Source organism: Mandrillus leucophaeus, unplaced genomic scaffold (assembly GCF_000951045.1).
Source record: "Mandrillus leucophaeus isolate KB7577 unplaced genomic scaffold, Mleu.le_1.0 Scaffold369, whole genome shotgun sequence".
Lineage (NCBI taxonomy): Eukaryota > Metazoa > Chordata > Mammalia > Primates > Cercopithecidae > Mandrillus > Mandrillus leucophaeus.
Window position 1 is genome coordinate 674287 of NW_012103909.1, and position 27413 is coordinate 701699.

At 36.7% G+C, this 27413-nt stretch overlaps 1 pseudogene; it reads right to left on the reverse strand.

Annotated features, from left to right (window-relative positions):
* Positions 1-9249: 9249 nt before the first annotated feature.
* Positions 9250-25497, reverse strand: LOC105546782 (annotated as a pseudogene).
* Between the last annotated feature and the right edge of the window lie 1916 nt (positions 25498-27413).

A 27413-nucleotide genomic window follows, 5' to 3' on the forward strand; every position in this document is an offset into this window, starting at 1 on the left:
GGGTGCCATATCTTTCCAACTTCATTGATGAATAACCTCGGAGGTTGTAGCCCAGAAACACTGATTCAGGATAGGAAAATGTCTAGACTTCTCATCTGCTACTCTGCTCTTCTCACTTGAAGATGATAAATCTTTCAGTAAAACATTATACTGATAGAATGGTGAATTGCCAATGATTCAACTACACCAAAAAACCTACTGACCCCACCTCTCCAGAATATGCACGTCCTCCCCTACCACCACCCCTCCCATGGTCACAATAGAATTTAGTAAATTTATTTTATTTTCTTAACATAGTTTCTGAAATCCTTGATTTAATAAAATTGGAGTCTGGGGACTCTGTCTGTAAATACAGGAAGGACTAAATAAAAATATATTCTGTTGTTCCTTTTAACACAAACGATTTTTGAAAACAGTATTGACTGGAAATTTAAACTGTACCATGAAAATTGGAGGTGTCATCATTAGAAGGGAAACACAAACAAATTGAGGAAAACTAAAGTAGAAAAAATTAAAAATTCAAGGTTTTAATTTTGATGTGCAAAGGTAAAGACCTGAGAAATAAAAAATCGATTTTGATCAACCTCAGACAATATACTTTGTGCTTTTTAAAAGCAGCTTTGTTTCCTTGAGATCTATGAGAATCATACAAATTTGGCAATTTTTCTGTATGTAAGAGAAAAGTAACAAAACATAATTCTTCAACTATTGCACCTTCAGATTTCTTTACTATCAAAAAAGCTGCATATATGCTTTGAGAAATATTTCTTAACCTTGATCGTGTCAAAGTAGATACGCTAGCACTAACAGTCACTCTACCAGTAGAAACAGAGTGACGTAAGGCAAAGCCAGTAGTTCACAATCCTGTTTGTGTTCTAGAATCTGTTATGTTGCTTGGATTTCACCTTTTGAGAGACTTATTCTGTATGTCTGCTTTTGGAGCTTATCCTCAGTAGTTTAATAAAACTTCATTAAGTCAAGGTGATAAACAGCTAAATTTGAGAACCACTATAATATGCAGAAAACAAACTCTAATGATTATATTATTAACGATCTAGTCCTTAGTGCGTATGTTCTTATATCAAAGATTTATCTCTTGAAGTATTGATGTATTAGATTCTCAATTAGAATTAATTAGCATTTCTCTTACCTTTTAATAAAATGTACTTAATCTTGTATATCATGACAGCCGAAATAAAGACAATATATGTAAAACAAAACACATCATTTTTTTGTTGTTGCTTTTTGTCTTTTAGTTTTTTGTTTATCCCTCTCATTCTCTTAAAAACTTCATGAGGCCAGGCGCGGTGGCTCACGCCTGTAATCCCAGCACTTTGGGAGGTCGAGGCTGGTGGATCACGAGGTCAGGAGATCGAAACCATCCTGGCTAACACGGTGAAACCCCGTCTCTACTAAAAAATACAAAAAATTAGCTGGACGTGCTGGCGTGCGCCTGCAGTCCCAGCTACTCGGGAGGCTGAGACAGAATGGCGTGAACCCCGGAGGCACAGTTTGCAGTGAGCCAAGATCGCGCCACTGCACTCCAGCCTGGGCGACAGAGCAAGATGTCTCAAAAAAAAAAAAAATAAAAAGGGGGCCCGGGTCAGCATGCTCTGCCTGCTGGCCACGTGACTCCCATTAAAAGATGTCTAAAAAAAAAAAAAAAAAAAAAAAACTTCATGAAAAAGTTGCAGATTTCAGGCATAACTGAATATTCCAATCTTCATCGATTACAGAACTTGCATGAAATTTTAATATCAAAAATACCTATAGCTTTTATAATTTCTGACTGATTTGACTCCATAAAAAGAAAATGTAACGGCTTTATATATTCTAAAGCATGTATGTTTTCATTTTCTAACTTTAGTTTGATAATTATTTTTGTCTTGGAATAGAATGAAAAGAGTCAGTTATTCTGGGGTAAAATCTGAAGAATATTGTAGATTAACGAATCTCCCACTGGGCAGTTCTGATACTACAGATAGGTTTTCTCTAACATGTCAACTCTGATAAATTGGTAGTGGTTGGCTTGTATACCTTAGTGGGGGGCTGTTTTAAAACTGCATTAAGTTAAGTGTGCTTGATTGGTGAGGTCTGCCTCTGGAATGCCAGACGATAAAGCTGATGCCACAAACATGATTTATAAATTCTAACCAAGATATCGTTTTAAATAGAGTTTTATGGTCAATCTACTTTCAAATTCAATTCACATTGCTAGAAATTGGATATTATATCTGATTATGCTTTGGAAAATGCTTTGTTTAGGGGAGGGGGAGATCAGTGAGTATGTTCTATTTTTCTGGTATCTTCATGGGAATCCTTTTTTTATTTTTTTCCATTAAAATATAATTTAGGTTGGGTGTGTTAGCTCACAACTGTAATCACAGCACTGAGGGAGGCTGAGGCAGGAGGATCCCTTGAGCTCAGGCGTTCAAGACCAGGTTGGACAACATAGGGAGACCTTATCTCTACTAAAATTCAAGAACATTAGCCAAGTGTGGTGGCACATGCCTGTAGTCCCAGCTACTTGGGGGGTGCTGAAGTGCAAGAATTTCTTGAGCCTCTAGGCTGCAGTGAGCTCCGATGGCGTCACTGCATGACAGTGCAGCCTGGGCTACAGAGGGATATCCTGACTCTCTCTCTCTCTCTCTCTCTCTCTCTCTCTCTCCACCCCCATCTCTCTGCCTCACTATACACACACACACACACACATATATTATATATAAATATATATATTTATTAACATACATAATATGCTTATTAAAATATATGTGGCTGAGCGTGGTGGCTTATGCCTGTAATCCCAGCACTTTGGGAGGCCGAGGCGGGCAGATCACGAAGTCAGGAGTTCGAGACCAGCCTGGCCAACATGCTGAAACCCCATCTCTACTAAAAATACAAAAATTAGCTGGGTGTGGTGGTGGACGTCTGTAATTCCAGCTACTCAGGAGGCTGAGGCAGGAGAATCTCTTGCAACCAGAAGGCAGAGGTTGTGATGAGCCAAGATTGCACCACTGCAATCCAGCCTGGGCAACAAGAGTGAAATTCTGTCTCAATAACTAACTAACTAACTAAATAAATAAGTAAATAAATAAATATGTGTATAGATTTATAAATATAATATACATGTATTTAATTCCATATTGTTTAAATGAGAATAATCTGGGAAAACTTATTCCCACCCCAAGTTATAACCATTCCGATTATCTGCCTTCCTGACATGTATCTTGTTCAGTCATAGACGGTTAACCTAAACCATAATGATAAGAATCCTTTTTTGGATATCATTTCCAGAGCATTTCTTCTCACGTGATTACTAAGTTTGTGAAATCATGAATACGGAATTTCTACAACATATTTATGTCATTGACTCATAATTAAGCTATCAGAGTATTAAGAAAGGGAAGAAATGTGAAATCTAATGTGAAAAAGATTCTGGAACAATAACTTAAAACCTAAAGTAAATGGAATCATTTCTTTGGAATCACTTGAACCCATAATTTTTTCTTCTCAAACTATGTATTATCATTTTTGGGTTGTTTGTATAAAACTATATGAAACTATCATGATCTCTGATCATTGTATTGTGGACAATGAAACGTATAATCCCATGAATTAAAAAAACAGAATGAGGCCGGGTATGGTGGTTCATCCCTGTAATCCTAGCACTTTGGGAGGCCCAGCAGGCAGATCACTTGAGACCAGCCTGGGCAACATAGCAAAACTACAAAAATTAAAAAAAATTAGCTGAGTGTGGTGGCATGTGCCCGTAATCCCAGCTACTTGGGAGACTGAAGTGGAACGATGACTTGAGCCTGGAAGGCAGAGGTTGCAGTGAGCTGAGATCATGCCACTGCAGTTCAGCCTGGGTGATAGAGCGAGACCCCACCTCAAACAATTTTTAAAAAGGCAAAATTAACTTCAAGAATATAAAATGAAAGTGAAATGTTCTTGAATTCTGTGAGCAATTTTCTAATACCTGAAGACTGCTTTATGCTTTGTTTTAGGTATTTCCCAAGAAATGCATACTTCTTCAATTCCTATAAAGTTACTGTTAATAAACTGAAATTTTACCCATATTTTGCAAAATATAGGCCTGATTCTCCCAGCACATTTTAGAAAAGATATGATTCATATCTAAAGTAAATGGATCAATCACAAATTCCTGGTAAAGATGTAAAATAGTACAACTATTTTGGAAAAAAAAAAATATGAGTTTCTTTCTAAACTGTCTCTGTTTACCAAATGACCCAGCAATTGCGCTCTTGGGTATTTATCCTACAGAAATAAAAACTTAGGGTCATACAAAATCTGTAAATATTCATAGCATCTTTATTTCATGATAGTCAAAATCTATATAAAAAAGTCCTTCAATAGGTGAATACTTAAACAAACGTAAATTCACAACACTGAATACTATTCATCAATAAAAGGAACAAACTATTGATACATATACAACTTGGGTAGATCTCAAGGGAAATATACTTAGTGAAAAAATCCAATCTCAAAGGTAATATACTATGTGAACTATGTGATTTCATTTATAGAACATTTTTAAACGGACAAAATTATAGAGTCAAAGAAACAATTGCTAGTTGCTGGAGATTAGTATTAGTAGAGGTGAAGAAAAGTGTGTGGCTGTTAAGGGGATAACACAAGAGATTCCTACCAGACACAGAACTCTTCTGTGTCTTGTCTGTGGTGATGCTCCTATAAATTGACACATAAAATTGCATAGGATTATACACACATGCAGACACACCACATAATGTCATATAAAATTGAATAAAGATGGCAGATAGTAATGAATTGCCTATCTGAAATATTGTACTGTAGTTCCGCAAGATGTTACCATTAAGAAAAACTGGGTTAAGGTACAACAGATATCTCTCCATTATTTCTTATAACTTCAGGTTAATCTAAAATTATCTCAATAAAAGCTTAAGTAATATGAATTTTAGAAAGTAAAAAAGAGTTGTTTAAAGGCTTATCTATGACATTTTAAAAAGTCTTACTCTATAGCTGCCCACGTACTCATAAATTTTGTAGCTTATTGCAGTAACAGCAAGTACAAGAACTGTAAAATATTGTTGTAAAATATATGAGTATTTGCAACAGTCCATTAGCCAGGCTATTTGATTTTGTGGTAGATTAAATTATTGTCCCATATTTATTTATTTATTTCCAGACCTGCACCTCCATGTACTTTGGCCTTTATACTTTCCCTGGCAAGTATGTTGATAAAAGAAATGTGAAGAGAGGCTTGAAATGGAGCTGCATGATTGGGCTTCCCTGTTCTGTTCTGCGTCTACAATGAGACGGACATGCCCCAAGAAACCTATTGGTCTCCCAAGAATGAGAAATACAAAAAACAGTCCTGAACCAAACCTGTGGTAAAGAATTGATAGCTGCCTTATATCAGTTGAACTCCAGCCAAACCCACATAAGGGTGAGAAATCAAAGCTTAATTTGCAATCCACTGGTTTTAGAATGGTTTGTTATACAGTGCTATTGTGGTTATAGTTGTTGCATAATACAGAAGAAATAATGAGAATAGATTTCAAAGTACTCTTACTGAGATTATGGTTTAGGTAGATTAAAATATGGTATAGAAGCATATATCACAATTGACAATTACCCAAACATCTGCCTTCTCAGAGTTGAACCTGACATTGTCTAAATTAAGTATAAATCTTGATACACTTTATTTTTGTCTCATGCCCTGTGATGTTGCATTTCCCCCCAATCTCCAACTTTATAGGATTTTTAAATATCTTAATAAATGGCTACATTTTGAAGGTAATTTTTAATCTTTCAATTAAAAGGGATCAGTGGCAAGTAAAATAACAACCTCTCCACTCAACAATTTGATCTTAATTTGTCCACTGACATACATGCCATGAAAATAATTTTGTCACTTTTGTTTAGTGCAGTGTCACCAGTACCTAAGAATTTAATAAATATAAATATGCATTGAATCAGTATTCAGTCTCTAGTTTTTTGTTCCTCTATTAGTGTGTTTACTGAGTTGTTTTGATAATTTTATTCCAAGCTTCTATATTACTGATTAAAACTATCTGCATTTTCTAGAAACATTTTAAAAAATGTAATTGTTCTACCTTGTATAATCACCTATAACGTCTTTCAATTTTTGCTTGAAAAAAAGTATTTTTTTCTGTGAACTAGAATGATTTTTTCCTATCAAACCAAAAAAACATAACATTTCTTTATTTTATATTGACTTCCAGAAGTAGTCCAATTTAATGGTCAATAATTATAACTCTATAGTGCTAGTGTATATAAAAATCTTAGTCCCATTCCATAATGTATTTTAACTAAATGCAGTAAAATATTTTTTCTATTCAGTAAAAATTACTTGCAAATAAATCAAAATCTTGAATCATTAAACTTTCTGAAAAAAAGTTATTTCTGAATGCACTATTATTAGACAGTTATAAGAACTGCTTTTGATGACTTACACTGTGCTTCAGGAATTGTGCTAGTCTCTGAATGAGTGCATCAATGTTATGCAACTTATCTTCTTTGGGGCAAACTAAAATATAATATGTAATTTACAGATAAGTGATTATGTGATTTTTAAAAAGAGTAAAATGTTCTTGGGTGTTTTGAATGGGGATGGGCATTAGCATGGTCAGACTTGGATAGCATATGACAAGTCAATACCGGATCCAGGAAAAATAACTCATGAAAGGAGTTACAGCCTTCTAAGAAGACATAGCAGTATATAGGAAGCCTTCAAGCTAAGAAAGAGCATTGTTGCTCAAAGACTTGCAAAAGGAAACCTGGACATTTGCATACTAAGTCAAAGAGAATATTGTTTGAAGTAAAGTTAAAACAGTAAACAGGAATTGAATCATGTAAGTTCTGCTAAGGGTCTGTTTTAATTCTATGTACAATGCAAATCCATTGAAGGTGTTTAAGTCAAGGAATTACATCATCTTATTTATGGTTTCTTAAAATGACTGTCTGCCTTGGGGAAAGGCAATTGTATTATAGTGTTCAGAGGCATTTGAATCACAGCACTTCCATCTTGAATAGGGACTGGATAAAATAAGGCTGAGACCTACTGGGCTGCATTCCCAGACATTAGATAGTCTCAGTCACAGGATGAAATAGGAAGTTGGCACAAGATACAGGTCATAAAGACTTTGCTAATAAATCAGATCGCCTTAAAGAAACCAGCTAAAACCAAGATGGCAATGAGAGTGACCTCTGGTCACCCTCACTGCTACGTTCCCACCTCACCATGACAGTTTACAAATGCTATGGGAAAATCAGAAAGTTACCCCATATGGTCTAAAAAAAGGAGGCATGAATAATCTACCCCTAGTTTAGCATATAATCAAGAAATAACCATAGAAATGGACAATCGGCAGCCCTCAAGTTTGCTCTACTTATGGAGCAGCCATTCCTTTATTTCTTTACTTTCTTAATAAACATGCTTTCACTTCATGAACTCGCCTGAAATTCTTTCTTGAGTGAGATGAATAAACCATCTCTTAGGGTCTGGATCAGGACCCCTCTCTGGTAACAATAGTAGGTAGGAAACTACTTCAATCACCCAACTGAGAGGTGGTGATGATCTGAACAAGGTTGATGGAAAAAGAAAATTTTAGTTCATAAAATGTGAACTTCAATAAGCAATAATATAAATAACACTAAATAAACTCTTAATTTGCCTATTTATATTAATCTGTGAAGTTAAAGTTTTGAAAATAGATTATTTTAATTTTAATATGTACTTAAAAATAAATTCTTGCAGATTTTCCCAAACAAATGATGATAATAATGCAAAATTCTAGTTCAACTAAGTTCAAAACCATTAATAGAAAATTTTAATTAGTAGACCTCAAGTTAATGCATAAGGCATTAAAGACACAATAATATTGGATATTAATAGTATTCGCTTGATAATGCTGGTATAATGAAGGCTTTGAATTTTCTCCCTGTTTGGCAACTTTAAATAAAATTCCAATTCATTCAAGAATTATTGGCAAAATATGCTGTGGACAGATACAGTAACAATTATATTTAAAATACAAATTTAAATTAAAAGAAAAGTATTGATATTGTTTCTAAACTTTCTCAAATTTATCTAAAATAAGGAATAAAGAATATAACTTAATACTGTTTTAGAAAACATTTTAATTCAGACCTTAAGTGATATTTTTGCCTTTGGATTTAGAAATAAAGAGATACAAAATGGTTGATAGTAAGTGGCTGGATTTAAGTAAAATGCTTTAAATAAGGCTTCCATTTAGTGAAAGAACATTATGATGAATAGCCCTTACAGTCTAGTCTGATAGAATGATTTTATTAGTGCTAAATTAGAAAGTAAGTGTGGAAATCATCAATTAGCAAGGTCTAATAAAGGGACTCTTAAGCAAAATTTCTACATAATTTAAGTTTAAATTTCAGTTTATTTCCTATAGGGTAAAAATGATTTAACTTGGTCTGAAACCTAAACCTCAGGGCTTTTTTTCTAGTAAAGTGGAATAGTTGAAGAATTTTACATTTATTATATCCTCAAGATGGAAAGAAATGTCTTAAAAAATACATTTCCCCTGCAACCACATTTAAGCTCTATCACCCTTAACAGTCAAATTTTTAATGTGAGAAATAAGCGAGCTATCATAACTAGCTAAATTTCCTTAGAACATATCTGTTACCAATTTTAACAAGTAGATGGATACAGACTTGCTGTTTTCAATATGATCTTATCTAATTTGAACTTTATGGTTATTTCTTAAGGGTACATATTCTTTTTTATGTAACAAATATTCTTGCTCTTTGTAGAAAACATAATTTCTTGTGGGGCCTTTGAATATATATAGAAGCACTCAAAATGGGTTCATAAATCAAAAATAAAATCCTATAGTCCCCATAGGCCTATGGAGAATGAACAGTCCATAGGCCATGGGGATCCCAGAGAAACCTGAAAAATTGAATTCCATGCCCCAAGGGAAGAAAGGTCAGCCATACTTCCTTGTACTCCCCTGTTTTGGAGTTTAAGTATAGCTAACCAGCATTAATGTTAACACAGAGATCATAAAGCTGACAAAGCATACTCTGTGGCAATAAAATACCAAAATTATACAGAAAACCTAAGACCATGCAGGCCAGGGTTAAGTTACACAGTACAAACCATAAAATCTTTTTTTTTTTTTTTTGACCTCTGAACTTTTTATTGGCCTCCTGCTCCCCAAAGTGTACCCGGTTTCTGCTGGCTTAATGTCTCAGAACTTTGGTGTCATTGGTCTCAGACACCACTTTACTGTCCACTATCTGGTGTGTGGTGGTCTTTGGAGGGTTTGCATGGAGTTGCTGCTGTCCATGGCATTACCAAAATTAAAGTCCTCGCTGTCTTCCAGCAGGTGGCGGTAGGTGGCGATCTCAGCCTCCTTCAGCTTGACCTTGATGTTCAGCAGAAGATCTTACTCCTGGGCCAGGTGCTGCCCCTCTGCCCTGATCTGTGTCAGCGCCGGCTTCAGGTGCAGCAGGATCCTGTGGAGAAGCTCCATCTGCAGATCATAGGGGGCCTCCACCGCCCTCAGGCTGGTCTCCAAGCTGGACTTCAGATTTCTCATCGAGTCCAGGTTGATCTCCAAGAACTGGACTGTACGTCTCAGCTCTGTGAGCCTCATGTCAACAGCTCCATCCTCAGCGGACTGTGTGGTGACCACTGTGGTGCTCTCTTCAATCTGCTGAGACCAGTACTTGTCCAACTCCTCTCGGTTCTTCTGAGTCAACTCATCGTATTGGGCCAGGATGCCTGCCATGATCTTGGCAAGGTCTTGAGATTTGGGGGCATCTACTTCCAGGGTCAACCCAGAGCTGGCAGTCTGGGCTTGTAGGCCTTTTACTTCCTTTTCATGGTTCTTCAGGAAGAGCAGTTCCTCTTTGAGAGCCTCGATCTCTGTCTCCAGCTACAGATGAGAGACATTGCTGTCATCAATGACCGTGTGGAGCCCATGTGAGAGACAGGACTAGCTGGATTTCCTAGGCCAACTAAGGATCCCTAAGCCTAGCTGGGGAGGTGACCGCATCCACCTTTAAACATGAGGCTTGCAACTTAGCTCACATCCAATCAATCAGATAGTGAAGAGAGCTCACTAAAATGCTAATCAGGCAAAAACAGGAGGTAAAGAAATAGTCAATCATGTATCACCTGATGGCACAGTGGGAGGGACAATGATCGGGATATAAACCCAGGCATCGGAGCCGGCAATGGCTACCCTTTTTGGGTCCCCTCCCTTTGTATAAGAGCTCTGTTTTCACTCTATTAAACCTTGCAACTGCACACTCTTCTGGTCCATGTTTGTTATGCCTTGAGCTGAGCTTTCCCTCGCCATCCACCACTGTTGTTTGCTACCATCGGAGACCGGCTGCTGATTTCCATCCCTCTGGCAGGGTGTCTGCTGTGCTCCTGATCCAGTGAGACACCCATTGCTGCTCCCAATTAGACTAAAGGCTTGTCATTGTTTCTGCATGGCTAAGTGCCCGCATTTGTCCTAATCGAGCTGAACATTAGTCACTAGGTTCCATGGTTCTCTTCCATGACCCACGGCATCTAATACAGCTATAGTACTCACTGCATGGCCCAAGATTCCATTCCTTGGAATCGGTGAGGCCAATAACCCCAGGTCAGAGAACACAAGGCTTGCCACCATCTTGGAAGTGGCCCACCACTATCTTGGGAGCTCTGGGAGCAAGGACCCCCAGTAACAGTAACATTCATAGCTATTGGGTTGCTCTGATGATGTGACGTGTTAACTACGATCTCAGTCATATTTCAAAGACTACTGTTACTTCTAGAATCCTGTATTGCTTTAGGAATTTTGTTGCTTAGCAGTTCATTGAGCCAAGGAGTTATTGCTAATTCAGGCTAGGCTGCTTCACTCTCTTGTTTCAGATATTCTTCCAGGAAAATCAGCTAGAACTTCACGGAGAAAGCCAACTTTTGTGTGGGAAATTTACATCTGTAGAGTCTTTTAGTACAAGCAGCCAGGTCTTCCCTTTCTAAACTTTCCCCTGCATCTGGAGAGATTAACTAAGAGCCTGACACATTTAACGTCTGAAAAGAGATATTTCTCTTCTATTCCGTCTGAAGGCTGCTACATATGAAGCTTTATCTACATAAAAAGAACTCTGGCCTCCACAACCATCCCTATCTTAATTTAACTCAAGCATTTTTTTTTTTTTCTATTGACACCAATTCTTTAGATAAAGCTTAACTCATTCAACAAATTGCCAGTCGGAAAATCTAAATCTACCTATGACCTGTAAGCCTTCCACTTCAATATATCCCACCACCTTAGGCCAAACCAATGTACGCTTTACATGTATTGATTTGTAATTTTACCCGCAATTCTTGTCTCCCTAAAATACATACAACCAAACTGTAATCTGACCACATGTGGCACACTTTCTCAGGACCTTTTGGACTGTTCCCTTGGACATGACCACTCATATTGCCTCAGAATAAACTTTAAAATATTTTACAAAATTTGATGTTTTCATTAACAGGCCTTAATAATACATAATAATGTTTCATTTATAAATAATTAGAACTGAGGATTTTACTTTTATTCTTAAAATGATAACAATAATATGAACTACTGACTATAAATTTTTAAGGTTTATCCAGCTTATATTGCTATATGAAATGAATTAAAGAACTAAATAAAGAAGTAAGAAACATCTAGAATAAATTTAAAAGGTAAAACCACAATTGCAAAATTGTAACTGAGATGAGATCTCAGTGAAAGAGATCTGACTCAACCAACTCCATATTGCTTTTTTTAAGAGTAAAAGCAGTATTTGTTAAATACCTGTTGCTTGATTTGCAAATTAGAACTCCATTGTTTGATTTCCTAAGTCCCACAATATAAATGATTACGTATAAAAAAAGAATCATTTTTCCGTTTTTCTTTTATATAAATTAAACCAATTTTTATTAACTTGGTGCAATTGTTCACATTCATTTTATGTATATATATGTTTATTTGCATAGTTTTAATCAATGGTTAATATGTCATTAATGTTTTCATTTATTTTATCACAAACTGATTCCATTTTTTTAATAACATTAAGAGTTTTTTTCATATATATATAAGAAAAGTAGCATTTAAAAAAAATCGAACAAACATATAGGTACAAGTTTTCTTTTCTTTTCTTTAATTTTACTTTAAGTTTCTGAATATAAGTGCAGAATGTGCAGGTTTGTTACCTAGGTGCCATGGTGGTTTGTTGAACCTATCCACATGTCATCTAGGTTTTAAGCCCCGCATACATTAGTTATTTATCCTAATGCTCTCCCTTCCCTCACCACCCACTCCTAAACTGGCATCAGGGCATTTTGTTTCCCTCTCTGTGTCCATGTGTTCTCATTGTTCAATTCCCACTTATGAGTGAGAACATGAGGTGACTGGTTTTTTGTTCCTCTGTTAGTTTGCTGAGGATGATGGCACTTCCTGCTTTATCTATGTTCCTACAAAGGACATAATCTCACTCCTTTTTATGGCTGCATAATATTCCCTGGTGTATATGTATCACATTTTCTTTATCTACTCTATTATTTATGGGCATCAGAGTTTTTTCCATGTTATTGCTATTGTAAATAGTGCTGCAGTAAACATAGGTGCGCATGTGTTTTATAGTAGAATGATTTATATTCCTTTGAGTATATACCCAGTAATATGGGTATATATAATGCTGGGTAGAATGGTATTTCTGGATCTAGATTCTTCAGGAATCAACACACTGTCTTAGATGGTTGAACTAATTTACATTCCCAACAACAGTGTAAAAACATTCCTATTGCTCCACAGTCTCTCCAGCATCCATTTTTTTCTTGAGTTTTTTAATAATCACCATTCTGACTGGCATGAGATGGTATCTCATTGTGGTTTGGATTTGCATTTCTCTAATGATTAATGATGTTGAGCTTTTTTTTTTTCCATATGTTTGTCAGCTACCTAAATATCTTCTTTTGAGAAGTGTCAGTTTATACCCTTTGCCCACTTTTCGATGATGTTGTTTGTTCTGATAAATTTGTTTAAGTTCTTCGAAGATTCTGGATATTAGACCTTTGTCTGGGGGAGATTGTAAAAATTTTATCCTATTCTGTAGGTTGCCTGTTTACCCTTATGATAGCTATTTATTTATTTTATTCTTTTGCTGTGCAGAAGCTCTTTAGTTTAATTAGATCCCATTTGTCAATTTTGGTTTTTGTTGCAATTGCTTTTGGTATTTTAGTCATGAGCTCTTTGCCCATGCCTATGTCCTGAATGGTATTGCCTAGGTTTTCTTCTAGGGTTTTATGGTTTTGTGTTTTACATTTAAGTCTTTAATCCATCTTGAGTTAATTTTTGTATAAGGTGTAAGGAAGGGGTCCAGTGTCATGCATATGGTAGGCCAGTTTTCCCAGCATCATTTTTTGAATAGAAAATCATTTTCCAATTGGTTGTTTTAGTCAGGTGTGTCGAAGATCAGATGGCTGTAGATGTGAGGTGTTATTTCTGAGGTCTCTGTTCTGTTTTGTTGGTCTATATGCCTGTTTTGGTACCAGTACCATGTTGTTTTGAATACTGTACCCTTGTAGTATAGTTTGAAGTCAGGTAGCATGATGCCTCCAGTTTTGTTCTTTCTACTTAAGATTGTCTTGGTTATAAGGGCTTTTTTTTGGTTCCATATGAAATTTAAAGTAGTTTATTTCTAATTCTTGGAAGAATGCCCATGGTAGTTTGATGGGAATAGCATTGAATCTACAAATTACTTCTGGGCAGTAGGGCCATTTTCACAATATTGATTCTTCCTATCCATAAGGATGGAATGTTTTTCCATTTGTTTGTGTCCTCTTTTATTTCCTTGGGCAGTGGTTTGTAGTTCTCCTTTCAGAGGTCCTTCACATCTGTTTTATCTCTATTGCTATGTATTTTATTCTCTTTGTAGCAATTATGAATGGAAGTTCATTCATGATTTTGCTCTCTGCTTGTCTATTGTTGGTGTGTAGGAATGCTTGTGATTTTTGCCATCAATTTTGTATCCTGAGACTTTGCTGAAGTTATTTATCAGCTTAAGGAATTTTTGCACTGAGACGATGGGGTTTTTTAAATGTTGAATCATGTCGTCTGCAAACAGAGACAATTTGACTTCCTCTCTTTCTATTTGAATATGCTTTATTTCTTTCTCTTGCCTGGTTTCCCTAGCAAGAACTTCAATACTATGTTGAATTGGAGTAGTGAGAGGGAGCATCCTTGTCTTGTGCTGGTTTTCAAAAGGAATGCTTCCACTTTGGGCCATTCAGTATGATATTGGCTATAGGTTTGTCATAAATAGTTCTGATTATTTTGAAATATGTTCCATTGATACCTAGTTAATTGAGAATTTTTAGCATTAAGGAATGTTGAATTTTATCGAAGGACTTTTCTGCATCTATTAAGGTGATCATGTGGTTTTTTTTTCCATTAGTTTTGTTTATGTGGTGGATTACATTTTTTGATTTGTGTATGTTGAACAAGGCTTGCATCCCAGGAATGAAGCTGACTTAATCAAGGTGGATAAGCTTTTTGATGTGCTGCTGGATTTGGTCTGCCAGTATTTTATTGAAGATTTTTGCATTGATGTTCATCACAGATATTGGCTCAGAGTTTCCTTTTTCTGTTGTGTCTCTGCCAGCTTTTTGTATCAGGATGATGCTGGTCTCATAAAATGAGTTAGGGAGGAGTCCGTCCTTTTTAATTGTTTGGAATAGTTTCAGGGAAAAAAAAAATGGTACCAGCTCCCCTCTTTGTACCTCTGGGAGAATTCGACTGTGAATCCATCCAGTCCTGGGCTTTTTTCAGTTGGTAGGCTATTAATTACTGCCTCAATTTCAGAAATTATTTGTCCATACAGGGATTTGACCTCTCCCTAGTTTAGTCTTGGGAGGGAGTATGTGTCCAAGAATGTATTCATTTCTTCTATAATTTGTAGTTAATTTACGTAGAGGTGTTTTTAGTATTCTCTGATGGTAATTTGTATTTCTGTGAGGTCGGTAGTGATACCTCCTTTATCACTTTTTATTGTGTCTATTTGATTCATCTCTCTTTTCTTCTTTTTTAGTCTAGCTAGTGATCTATATATTTTGTCAATTATTTTTAAACACAGCTCCTGGATTGGTTGATTTTTTGAGGGGGTTTTCATGTCTCTATCTCTTTTATTTCTGCTCTGATCTTAATTATTCCTTTTTTTCTGTTAGATTTTGAATTTCTTTGTTCTTGCTTTTCTAGTTATTTTAATTGTGATATTAGGATGCCTATTTGAGATCTTTCTGATATGGGCATTTAGTGCTATAAGTTTCCCTCTTAACACTACTTTAGGTGTGTCCCAGAGATTCTGGTATGTTGTCTCTTTGTTTTCATTGGTTTCAAATAACTTTTTATTTCTGCCTTAATTTCATTATTTACCCAGGAGTAATTCAGGAGCAGTTATTCAATTTCCACTTAGTTATGTGGGGTTTTGATTGAATTTATTAATCTTGAGTTCCTGTTTGATTGCACTGTGGTTTGAGAGACTGTTACAATTTCAGTTCTTTTGCATTTGCTGAGGAGTGTTTTACTATCAATTTTGTGGTCGATTTTAGAATAAGTGCCATGTGGCACTGAGAAAAATGAATATTCTGTTGATTTAAGATGGAGAGTTCTGTAGATGTCATTAGGTCCACTTGAACCAGAACTTAGTTCAAGTCCTGAATATTCTTGTTAATTTTCTGTCTCATTGATCTGTCTAATATTGACAGTAGGGTGTTAAAGTCTCCCACTATTATTATATGGGAGTCCAAGTCTCTTTGTAGGTCTCTAAGAACTTGTTTTATGAATCTGGGTGCTCCTATATTGGGTGCATATATATTTAGGATAGTTAGCTCTTCCTATTGAAGTGATCCCTTTACCATTATGTAATGCCGTTCTTTGCCTTTTTTCCTTTGTTGTTTTAAAGTCTATTTTTTCAGAGACTAGGATTGCAACCATTGCTTTCTTTTACTTTCCATTTGCTTGGTAAACTTTCTCCATCCCTTTATTTTGAGCAATATGTGTCTTTGTACTTGAGATGGGTCTCCTGAATACAGCACCCCAGTAAGTCTTGATTCTTTATCCATTTTGCCAGTCTGTATCTTTTAACTGGGTGATTTGGCCCATTTACATTTAAGGTAAATATTGTTGTGTGAGTTTTATCCTGTCATCATGATGTTATCTGGTGATTTTGCACACGGGTTGATGCAATTTCTTCATACTGTCATTGGTCTTTATATTTTGGTGTGTGTTTGCAGTGGCTGTTACTGGTTTTCCTCTTTATATCTAATGCTTCCTTGAGGAGCTCTAGCAATGCAGGCCTGTAAGTGACGAACTCCTTCCGCATTTGTTTGTCTGGAAAAGATTTTATTTCTCCTTCTCTTATGAATCTTAGTTTGGCTGTATATGAAATTCTGGGTTAAAAATTCTTTTCTGTAAGAATGTTGAATTCACCCCCATTCTATTCTGACTTGTTGGGTTTCTCCTGAGAAGTTCACTGTTAGTTTGATGGGCTTCCCTTTGAAGGTGACCTGGCCTTTCTCTCTGGCTGCCCTTAACTTTTTTTTTTTTTTTTTGCCTTCATTTCAGCGTGGGAGAATCTGATGATTATGTTTCTTGGGGTAACTCTTCTTGTGGAATATCTTAGTGGTTTCCTCTGTATTTCCTGAATTTGAATGTTGGCCTGTCTTGCTAGGTTGGAGAAGTTGTCCTGGATAATATCCTGAAGTGTGTTTTCCAACTTAGTTTCATTCTCCCTGTCTCTTTTAGGCACTCAGATCAATCATAGGTTAGGTCTTTTTACATAGTCCCATATATTTTGGAGGTTTTGTTCATTCATTTTCATTCTTTTTTCTGTGGTCTTGCCTGCATGCCTTATTTCATCAAGACAGTCTTTAAACTCTGATATCCTTCCTTCTGCTTGGTTGATTTGGCTATTGATACTTGTATATGCTTCATGAAGTTCTTGTGCTGTGTTTTTCAGCTCCATCAGGTCATTTATATTCCTCCTTAAAGTGGTTATTCTATTTAGAAGCTCCTGTAACCTTTTATCAAGGTTCTTAGCTTCTTTGCATTGGGTTAGAACATGTTCCTTTAGATCAGTGTAGTTTGTTATTACCCACCTTCTGAAGCCTACTTCTGTCAATTTGTCCATCTCATGCTCCATTCAGTGCTGTGTACTTGTTTGAGAGCTGTTGTGATCATTTGGAGAAAAGGCACTCTGGCCTTTTGGGTTTTCAACGTTTTTTTCCTTGATTCTTTCTCACCTTCAATAGTTTTTCTAATATTGATCTTTGAGCCTGCTGACTCTTGGATGGGGATTTTGTGGGCAATTTTTTTGTTGATGCTGTTGTTGTTGCTTTCTGTTTGTTTTTCTAGCAATAGTCAGATCCCTTTTCTGTAGGGCTGCTGAAGTTTACTGGGGGTTCACTCAGGCCCTGTTCATCTTGTTCACTCATGTGCCTGGAGATGTCACCCAAGGAGGCTGGAGAACAGCAAAGATGGGTGCCTGCTTCTTTCTCTGGCATCTCTGACCTTGAGGAGCACCAACCTGATGCCAGGAGGAATGCTCTAGTACAGAATGTCTAACAGACCCTGTTGAAGGGTCTCACCCAGTATGGTGGCATGGGGAGCAGGACCCATTTCACAAAGCACTTTATCCCTTAGGGGAGGAGGTTTGCTTTGCTAGGGGGAAACCCATTCGTCTGGGCTGCCCAGATTCCTCAGAACTAGCAGGAGGAAAGTCTAAGTCTGCTGATCCTTGGAGGCTGCAGCCAATCCTCTCCCTAGGGGCTCAGGCCCAAGGGGATCAGAGTTCTGTCCCTAAGCCCCTAGCTGGAGTTGTTGGAGTTCCTGCAGGGAGGCCCCACCCAGTGATGTGGGATTGGTAAAGGTCAGGCCCGAAAGGGCACTTTGTCCACAGTCGGCCACAGTTGGTGTATTGGGCTGTGGGGAAAACCTCTTGGGACCAAGCTATCCAGACTCATTGGCTCCACCAGGGAAAAGCATGGCTTGGAGTTACAGAGATGGCTGCCCTGTTCCCTCGCCTTGGGAGCTTAGTGTGTTAGGTGGCTATCAGTCCCAGTGTTGGCTGCTTCCCTCCCATCAGGAGTTCAGCAGGCTTAAGCAGATTCTAGTTTAATGGTTGTTGAGAATCTGCGTGGCTCCGTGGTTGGGACCCTAGGCCCTGGTGGCATGGGTCCACAAGTGGTATTTTCCTATCCACGGGTTGTACAGTCCCATGGAAAAAAGGATGATGTCTTCCCCACTCACCACCTCTCTTGGCTGGGGGATGGGGCCTGTCTTGCCCCATGTGGCTCTCAGGTGAGCTGTCATACCACACTGCTCTTTCTTCCTCTCCGTAGGTCACGCCAGCCACCTAGTCAGTTCCGACGACAGAACCTGGATAGCTCGGTTGCCGGAGCAGGATTCACACGCTGTTATGGTTCTTTTCAATGGGAGCCTCAGATAGCCACTGCTTCTAGTCAGCCATCTTGGCCCTGCCCTCCCATCTTGCTTCTGTTAATAACCTCCAGCAGTCCTTGTGCATTCCAAAGGTGGTTTTATGCCCAACTAACTTTGGGAGAAACTTAGTTTATAGTTTAAAACAAAGACAGTAACAGTCCTTTCCCAAAACAAACCCCCTTCTTACCCAGGGACTAAACTGCCTTTGCAGGACTAACAATTTAGCCACAAGATTAGAAATTATGGTTTAGGAGTCATGCAGCTCGAGGCTACAAGATTCTGACCCTCCCTTCATTGCTCCTGGGGATAACATCACTATTATAAAACCGAAGATCATCGTTTGAGATATTTTACAGACCCTCGTCTTGATGGATCACCTGGCACCACCAGATCAATAAACTGACTAATGTTGATAGTGATAGGAGGCAGGCTAACACCTAGAAAAATAGGGGCGGGTCCCGAGTAAAACTCCACCTTTGAGCCAAGGTATCCTGGTCTACTGGTTCCAGATAAAATACATGACCCAGAGTGAGAACTTCCCAATTCTTCCCTGCCCATTCCCAATTCTTGTTTCTGAATAATGCTTTTTAACCCATTGAAAGTTACCTTTTCTTGTACTACCTGCAGTCCACCACCTCCCATCCTATGCCTATAAGAACCCCCAGGCTCAGCCACACTGAGAGAAATGATTCCACCTTCCCATCCCCTCTCTGCTGAAAGCTGTTTGATTGGTCAATAAAATTCTCCATCCTCATCCCTTCAATTGTCAGCTTGACCTCCTGACAAGAGCTCAGAACAACCAAACACAGGTATCTAGAAAGACTGTAACACTGGCCCTCTGCCCTTGCCAGAATAAGGCAACCACCCCATATCATAGGAGCAGCAGTGGGGCTGAGCCAGTCCCAGAGCCATGGGTCAGAATGGGATGTGGGGATGACTGAGCTGCTAACACGCCACAGTCTGTTGAGCTGCAGATGACGGAACTAAAATAAGTAAATCGCACATTGTAATTCCCTATTTTGGGCTTTGGGGTTGCAGACACCCCTGCCTGTTGAATACTTCCATGTTGCCCTCAGGGTGATATGCCTGATCTTGCTGTGGGCCCTGCATGGAGCCTACTCATGTAGCACTCTGAGTGTCAGCACTCGGAGTGGCTGTCTGGATCCTGCACTCACTCGTTCACATGCTCCCTCCTGCCAGGGACTGAGCACGCAATCACAGTGGCTGCAGGCGGAAGCACAAGCCAGAGGTTGCCTGGGTAGACAGGAGCTCCCTGCTGTGAGCTTAGCAAAACTTTGTGTCAATCTGATCTTTTGACCCCCACCCAGGAATGATTCAGTGCAAGAGGAAAGCTTTAACTCCCTATAATTTCATCTCCAACAGAACCAATCATCACTCCTGACTCACTGGGCACCCCCATCCACCAAATTATCTTTAAAAACTCTGATCCACAAATGTTTGATGAGACTAATTTGAGTAATGATAAAACTCTGGTCTCCTACACAGCCAGCTCTGTGTGAAGAACTCTTTCTCAATTGCAATTCTGCTGTCTTGATAAATCATCTCTGTCTAGGCAGTGAGTAAGATGAACCCATTAGGCAGTTACAAAGGCTTCTTGGGAGGTATCCATGTCACTTATACAAACAGGAAGTGAACTTCAAATTTAAACTATCTTGGAAGGAGAAAATGAAATATTATGTAAAATTTATAAAAATTGATAAGTCAAAAGGTCTTTAAGTCTACATCTCTAACTTTCTGGCTTGTTTTTTTTGCCAGTTCAGGTAGCCTCTGATATATCTTTGTCGATTCCTGGTACTTCTTGATAATTTAAGAGGAGATGCTTTATATAAAGCAAAATCATCTTTTCCTCCAAATACATTATTTCTTATGTGAGTTTATTGTCTGGATGACACATATTCATAACATACACTATGTGAAATATGAACTACTCCAAAAATACATTTATATTTTTTCCCACTCTATACAAAAACTCTGTGAACTGTATTGTATTATTTTCTAACATCTTCAACTTATTTTACACTGCTCATCATTTCATCTCTAAAATTAAATCAAAAGCAATTAATTCTTTAAAATAGTTGCTGCATTTAATTATACCAAAAATATTTGTGGATTGCAAAAGGCACCTCCAAAGTTAAGTGCAATTAAATTGACCAATTTATTAACATAAAAATGAATAGAAACAGACACTTTGTATCTTTATGTGCACACTATCTAACATTACTCACTTTATCTTTTTTATGACTACACTTAGGCAAAGATCAGTGCCCATTTTTGTGTAGATCAATGTTCCCTTGATTTTTAAACATCAACCTTAAAGGGAAAATGTTGAGGCATAGTGGTATTTATTGTCACCTTAGTGGTTTAACATATAAAATTCATTTCAGAGTAGTTATGCACACAAATTTTGTTATTATTTTATTAACATGTATATTTCTTAGAGCCTAATTTTTAACTCTGAATAGTCAATAACAGATTAACACTGGCCTAAATTGTATATATTTCTTATCATTGCAATTGAAATCATCATTTTATTATGTTACCTCTAGATTGATCTCTTTTGTTCTGAGGACATTCACAGTTATTTGAATGCGTAAATTAATAACTGAATATGTGTTCGGTTTTCTCAATGACTGATTCATGAAGGAACTTGGAAACCCCTGGGATATTACATTGAACTAATGAATTTTTCATTAGAGGTCCTTTTATAAACTTTTTATCTCTTGAGTAAATACTTAAGTTTAAATCTTGCATTCACCAAGCAGCTTACTGTTCGTTCTTATGTTAATGAGAAGGCTAATTGCAAATTTCCCTAGGTAATCTCAATGTCAATTATTCATGAATCACTGACAACAGACATGACATTTTCAAATGACAGCTTTCAATCCTTTTGTTTACAAGTTTAAATATATGCAGGGTGATATAAAAGACTTTAAACACTAAAGTTGCCAAAAAGTAAGTTTAGAAGGAAGGATAATAACATTTCAGCAATCAGAATACCTTATATGTTGGCTTTGAATTTATTTATGACTAACATAGTTTGTAATATAAAGGACTTTAAGGGGAAAAAGGAAACACTATTTCAAGTTTCTCTTTAATTACCTTATTGAATTGGTGATCTTGAATGAAAAATATTTCATCCTAAAAATATTCCATCTAATTGATATGTGATGTGTGTGTGTGCCTGTGTGTGTGTGTGTGTGTGTGTGTGGCTTTTCTTCTGAGTAACAAATAAGATTATAAGATTAAATTGCAGTACAAATTAATACAAGAACACTAAATGAAATTTGCCTTTATGATATTTTCAAGTCTTTTCTCTAAATAGTTGATTCTTCTATAGCTACTGAGTTGTAAATGCTTCTATCTGTGGCATCTGCTTATACTCATGTTGATATATTTGTATCATGGTATGTCATTTTGAAAGATAAATTTATCTGTAGCAATAATTGATTACCATAGCCGTTCTAAATACTTGCATTTCTCTGGGACAATTTTATGTTTGCCACTCACTGTCTCTAAGGTTTCTTGAGTTTTCCAGTATATTCTTAATAGTTTTATGGTTTAGAGCCTTCTAGAATTGAATTCAAAATTTGTATTCTACAGTTTTGCACTTTTTTGGCTCAGGTTCTTTTTTCTTTCTTAGAACATAATTAGACCAGGACGCAGAGTTTTTCTGGTCCCCATTTCAAACACTCAGATCATCCTAAAAATATGAGTCCATTGACTTGAACTTCCAACCCAGAATGATTTTAAAAACATTATATTTAACTAGCATTTCTTTGGCATTGTGTGTGTGTGTGTGTGTGTGTGTTTATGTGTCATGTATACGCATGCATTTATGCAAGGGGTTCCTCCCAAATTTTTATGTCATATTGATTATAAATTCAAATAATATTAAAAAGTTATTTCAATGATCTTTATAACGACAACTAAGGAAAAACAGAGTGTGTGAAAAGACACAATTATAACAAATTTAATTTAAAGTTCTCAGTTGTCTTGATTTGAGATTTTAGAATGGGACAACACTTGATTCCATAAAATGGAACAAGTGTTCCTATCAGTTAAGCAAAGGAGGTTAGCTTTATAGACAGAAACAGGACAGAAGAATGCAGAAACAAAGAGCAAAAAGCAGATTGGTCATTTTAGAGTTACTCTCCTTATAAGGCAGGGGCAAGAGAACAATAATTAACAGCAAGTTACTTCGGGTTAAGGATTAAAACCAAGAGAACTTCATTATCATGCAGATTGACACTGATCTGTTCATTAAATTAGGCTGTTATCGCTCTCTCTCCTGATTTCTCAAAAGGTTCAGTTTCAGTTTGATGACATGGAACTTCTGCCTGCCTGAGTGACTCCATTTTGATTTTTAGTTTGATCTGTTGGGACCTAGTGCAGAAGCTTAGTCCAAAGCAATGGCCTCTTATAGTTTTTATTTAATACTAGTTTGATACCATGATAAGAAAAAAAAATTTTTTCAAGTTATAAAAATGTTTAATGAATATTTTTTAATGAAACAAAATGGGAAAGAATATTTTTGGTAAAGATTAAATAAAATATTAAAAGTCTACCCCGGACCAGGCATGCTGCAACCAGCTTCTGCCTTGGGCAGTGGCATCTGGATGAGAGGAATGCTGTTGTGCCCAAAATCTAAGAGACAGCAGCTATCCCACTGTTCTCAGCCCAGTGATCAGGGGCGTGTCATAGCTTGTTTGTTTCCACTGTCAGTGGCCTAGTGAAAGGGGTGGTGTTACAGCTCTGGGGTGGGGAGCTCTGAGGTCTGGGCCCTCCGAACTTTCACCACTCTTCACTCCCGTAGTCTGGTCACTGCCTGCAGCTCAGCAAGCTGACTAGGGACATGTTATAGACCTTTTCATTTCTGATGTTCAGTAGGTCCAGGTTCCTGTCCCACAACCAAGAAAAATGAGGTTACATAGACACTGGAGAGTGGACAAGGCAGGGAAAAATTTTGAGTGACAGAAGAAAAGCCCTCAGCAGAGAAGATGCCCAAGAGTGGGTGGCCCTCTGGGTGAGAAGGGACCTGAAAGCAGGTGGTTCAACATGTGGCTGAGTCAGGGGTTGTTTTAGGTGTGGAATAGGGGAATGCGTGCTGAGTAGTTCATAGGCAGGCCTGGAAAAAGCACCATTTGATTGGCTATAAGGCATCAATGAAGTTCTCACTCAGGTCAGTCATGAACTCCATCCAGAACTGGTAGCTGGGTTTTCAGGTTTCAGGATGCTTTGGGCTTGAAGATCAGGTTTCACTGAGGACCTGCCTTATCTGTCTAGGAATTGGTCTGTTTCCTGCCACTATCAAAATGTTAAATAGTAACTTATGTCTTCTAAACCCTGTATTTAGCCATATTTTCATTAAGTATTTGCTTAACCCTGTGTTTTCCTGATTTTAATTTTTGTTTTCTGCTATTTATGGTCTTCTAGCGTTTCCCATTATAAGTTATTAGTGAAACATTTTTTTTCAGACTTTTATTATTACATATTTAATGCCACTGCCATTTTATATATACAAAACTAATGTTTTAAATATTTTATATAAGGATATTTTTTAAGGGGAAGTGAGATGTAGTTTTTAACTTATCATTCAAAAAAAATAGCAAAAACATATAGCTAAATGCCTACCATATTCAAGATTAGAATCATTCTATATTTGAATACTTTATATACTTTGATGGTTACATATGACTGTGTCTTTCTAATAATATAGTGAGACTTGGAGAGTTTAAAGAATTATCCATAAGTGCCATAGCTAATAACTGTATGAGCATGTGTTCAAATCGTGACCACCCTAAAAACAACGACTATGTGCTTGCTTTCTCGCTCTCATGCTGGGTAAACTGAATAAAGCTTTCTTATACAGGAACCCATACCTAAAATGCATGTCTGAGTCTCAATAACAGCATAGCAAATTAATCAAATCTACTATTTATTTAGCCCACTTAATTTACTCAATTCAGTATTTCAACATAATGCTTTTTACTCCAACTATACCAAACAACTTTTTCTAATTTATCCCCATGTTTCATACTTCTGAGCTTTTCTATAAAAACCTCAAGAGGAAAGATCGTTTGTCCTTTGTATATCTAATATAACTCATCCTAAACTTTCTGGCATGTCACCAAAAACAAACCCAGTCTCCTATAATATGTATATAGATTTCCATTATCTACCTAAATCTTACTGCCTTGTGTCCTGGAGTTGACCTTTGTTGTTGTTGTTGTTGTTGTTGTTGTTTCAGAATCTTTCTTAGAGAGAAAGGTCTTTATCTTGATTGACTTTGCAGCTAGACTGCATAGTATTTCATACACAGTGACCTTCAGTAAGTTTGTGTTGAATGAATACATGAATTGTGCTGCTGTTCTTCGTCACTCATTTCTATTTGTAGCCATGTTTACAAGTTATCACAGTCTATGCCACTTTCCTTGTTACCCTGGGTATTTAACAATGCCTTACATTTGTCAACCACATGACAAATCACCTGGGTATACCAATGCTACAGCATTAATCTAGCATTATTCTGGTTCTCTGCCTCTTGTCTCAATGCTGCACTTTCACTCTGCCCAACTGCTTGTTAATAATTCTCAGAGCTTTGGGAAATGCAACCTTTGGCATAGAACCACAGTTTTAATTACCTCACTCTTTACATTAATGGTCTTCCAGGGAGTGTTCAGTGACCACAGAGCTACAAGCTCATGCATTCTTCAGTTTGTATATTATATTTGGATTTATGAAACACATTGGTCATCCAGACCAGAAATCAAAATGACCACCATGGTTACTATAGCATCTCTGATGGTAGAATATTAAAACAAAAGAGATTAAAGTGAAAAGTTAAAAGAAACTTTTTTATCATATTCTCCTTATTTCTCCTTAGAAACTGAAGTATATGCATAGTTATACATATAAACACACTCCCTTACCTGTAAGGCATCTTGAATAAAGAAATACTGCAAGTGAGTGATGTGTGTTTGTGTATGTGTGTGCATATTTGTGCATTTTGTTGCCCCATAGTTGTTGCTTTTGTTTAAGTACAAAAAGAAATGTACATGTACTCTGAAGGAAAGTAATGGACTCATTGTGATTGCCACATTTATCTTATTTCTCTGAAATGTGATTTACTTTGTTTCAGTCTTCTCTATTAAAAGCAGTGTATGAAGTGTTATTTATCAAACTATTACCCTTACATTAAAAGTTATTTAACTATTTTAACAATAATCTAGCATTATTAGTAGCATTAGTAGCATTATTAGTTTCATGAAATATAATTGAGTTGGGATTAGTATATTTAAGTGGTTAAGTATATGGATAAGGGATCAGAGAGAACCTAACTCAAATGTCATCTCCAAAGCTCAGATGTGGTGTGTCTTTGGAAAACATTCCTGAATTCTACTTGTTTTCTCATTTGACTCAGTGAGAGTATTATAATAGAAATCTTCATACTAGGCAACCTCAGTGAAACATGAAAACAATCCAAGGGAAACTCAGCCAGAAATCATTGTAAAGAAAACAAATTCCAAATGCTGACCCTGTATTGCATCGCTCTCCTCTCCCTGCATACTCCCCCAACTCTTTCCTAAAATTGATCTGGTGGAGAAAATGCTAGTGATTAAGGCCCCATGGGCTTTCCTTTCTCATCTCCTCTTTCACATTTTCCTTTCTTACACCTTAGAAGAGAAATTTATTTCCTCACCCATATGGAACCTTACCAGGTTACATTGCTTGGGTGAAAAAACTGCAGGTCATGAAAACAAATAGCAGAAAATACTGATCACTCCTTTGATGGAAGCACCAAGTTTGTCCCTAGGCATTTACATTAAGAAATGCATTTAAAATAAGACTTTACTTTTTTATGTTTAATAATCATTTACCCAAATTTGTACTATATTTATATATTTGAATATTTAGATCCAAATAGTTATTATGAAGTTCAGTGTTAGAAAGAAATGTGTATGATTGAAAATTCAACAATGTTAATTGTAATTTAGATAGATATTTTATTTGTGTTTGATATTGTTTGGATGTTTGTAACCTCCAAATCTCATGTTGAAATGTGATGCCCAGTGTTGGAGGTGATGCCTGGTGGGAAGTATTAGATCACGGGGGCAGATGCCTCATGAATGGCTTAGCACCAGTCCCTTGTTGATGAGTGCAGTTCTTGCTCTATTAGTTCGTGTAACATTTGGTTGTTTCAAAGAGTGTGGCACCTTCCCCCAATTCTCTCTCTCTCTCCCACTCTCATTATGTGATAAGCCTGCTTCCCCTTTGCTCTCTGCCATGATTGGAAGCTTCTTGATGCCCTCACCAGCAGCAGATACTGGGGCCATGGTTGTACAGCTTGCAAAATTTTGAGCCAATTATTTTCTTTTCTCTATAAATTACCCAGCCTCATGTATTACTTTATAGCAATGTAAGAATGAACTAATACAGTGTTGTATAATAGGTGATATAGTGATTGATATGATTTTCAACCATACATATAATTAGTACAAGAGAATAAACTTCTGTGAGAAAAAGTGTTAATATGATTTTAAAGAGAAAATTAAGGCATAAAATTGTCAATTGTTAATAAAGAGTTTTTTGTTTATTTTAAAAATAATAATTGGCATCAAATTACTATGGTATTTACATTTCATTGGATACATTTAAAACAATGTCATATATATATTTAATTTGCTCATAGATTTGCTGCTACAGTTACATGATGTAGTGTGTATAAAGAGAATAGCACAGAACCTTAACACCTATTACATACTCTAATATGCTAGTTACTATTTTTAAAATGTAAACTAACTGTAGTTAATTTTAGAAAAAATAATGTGAAATGTAAAAAAAGACATTTAAGTATAA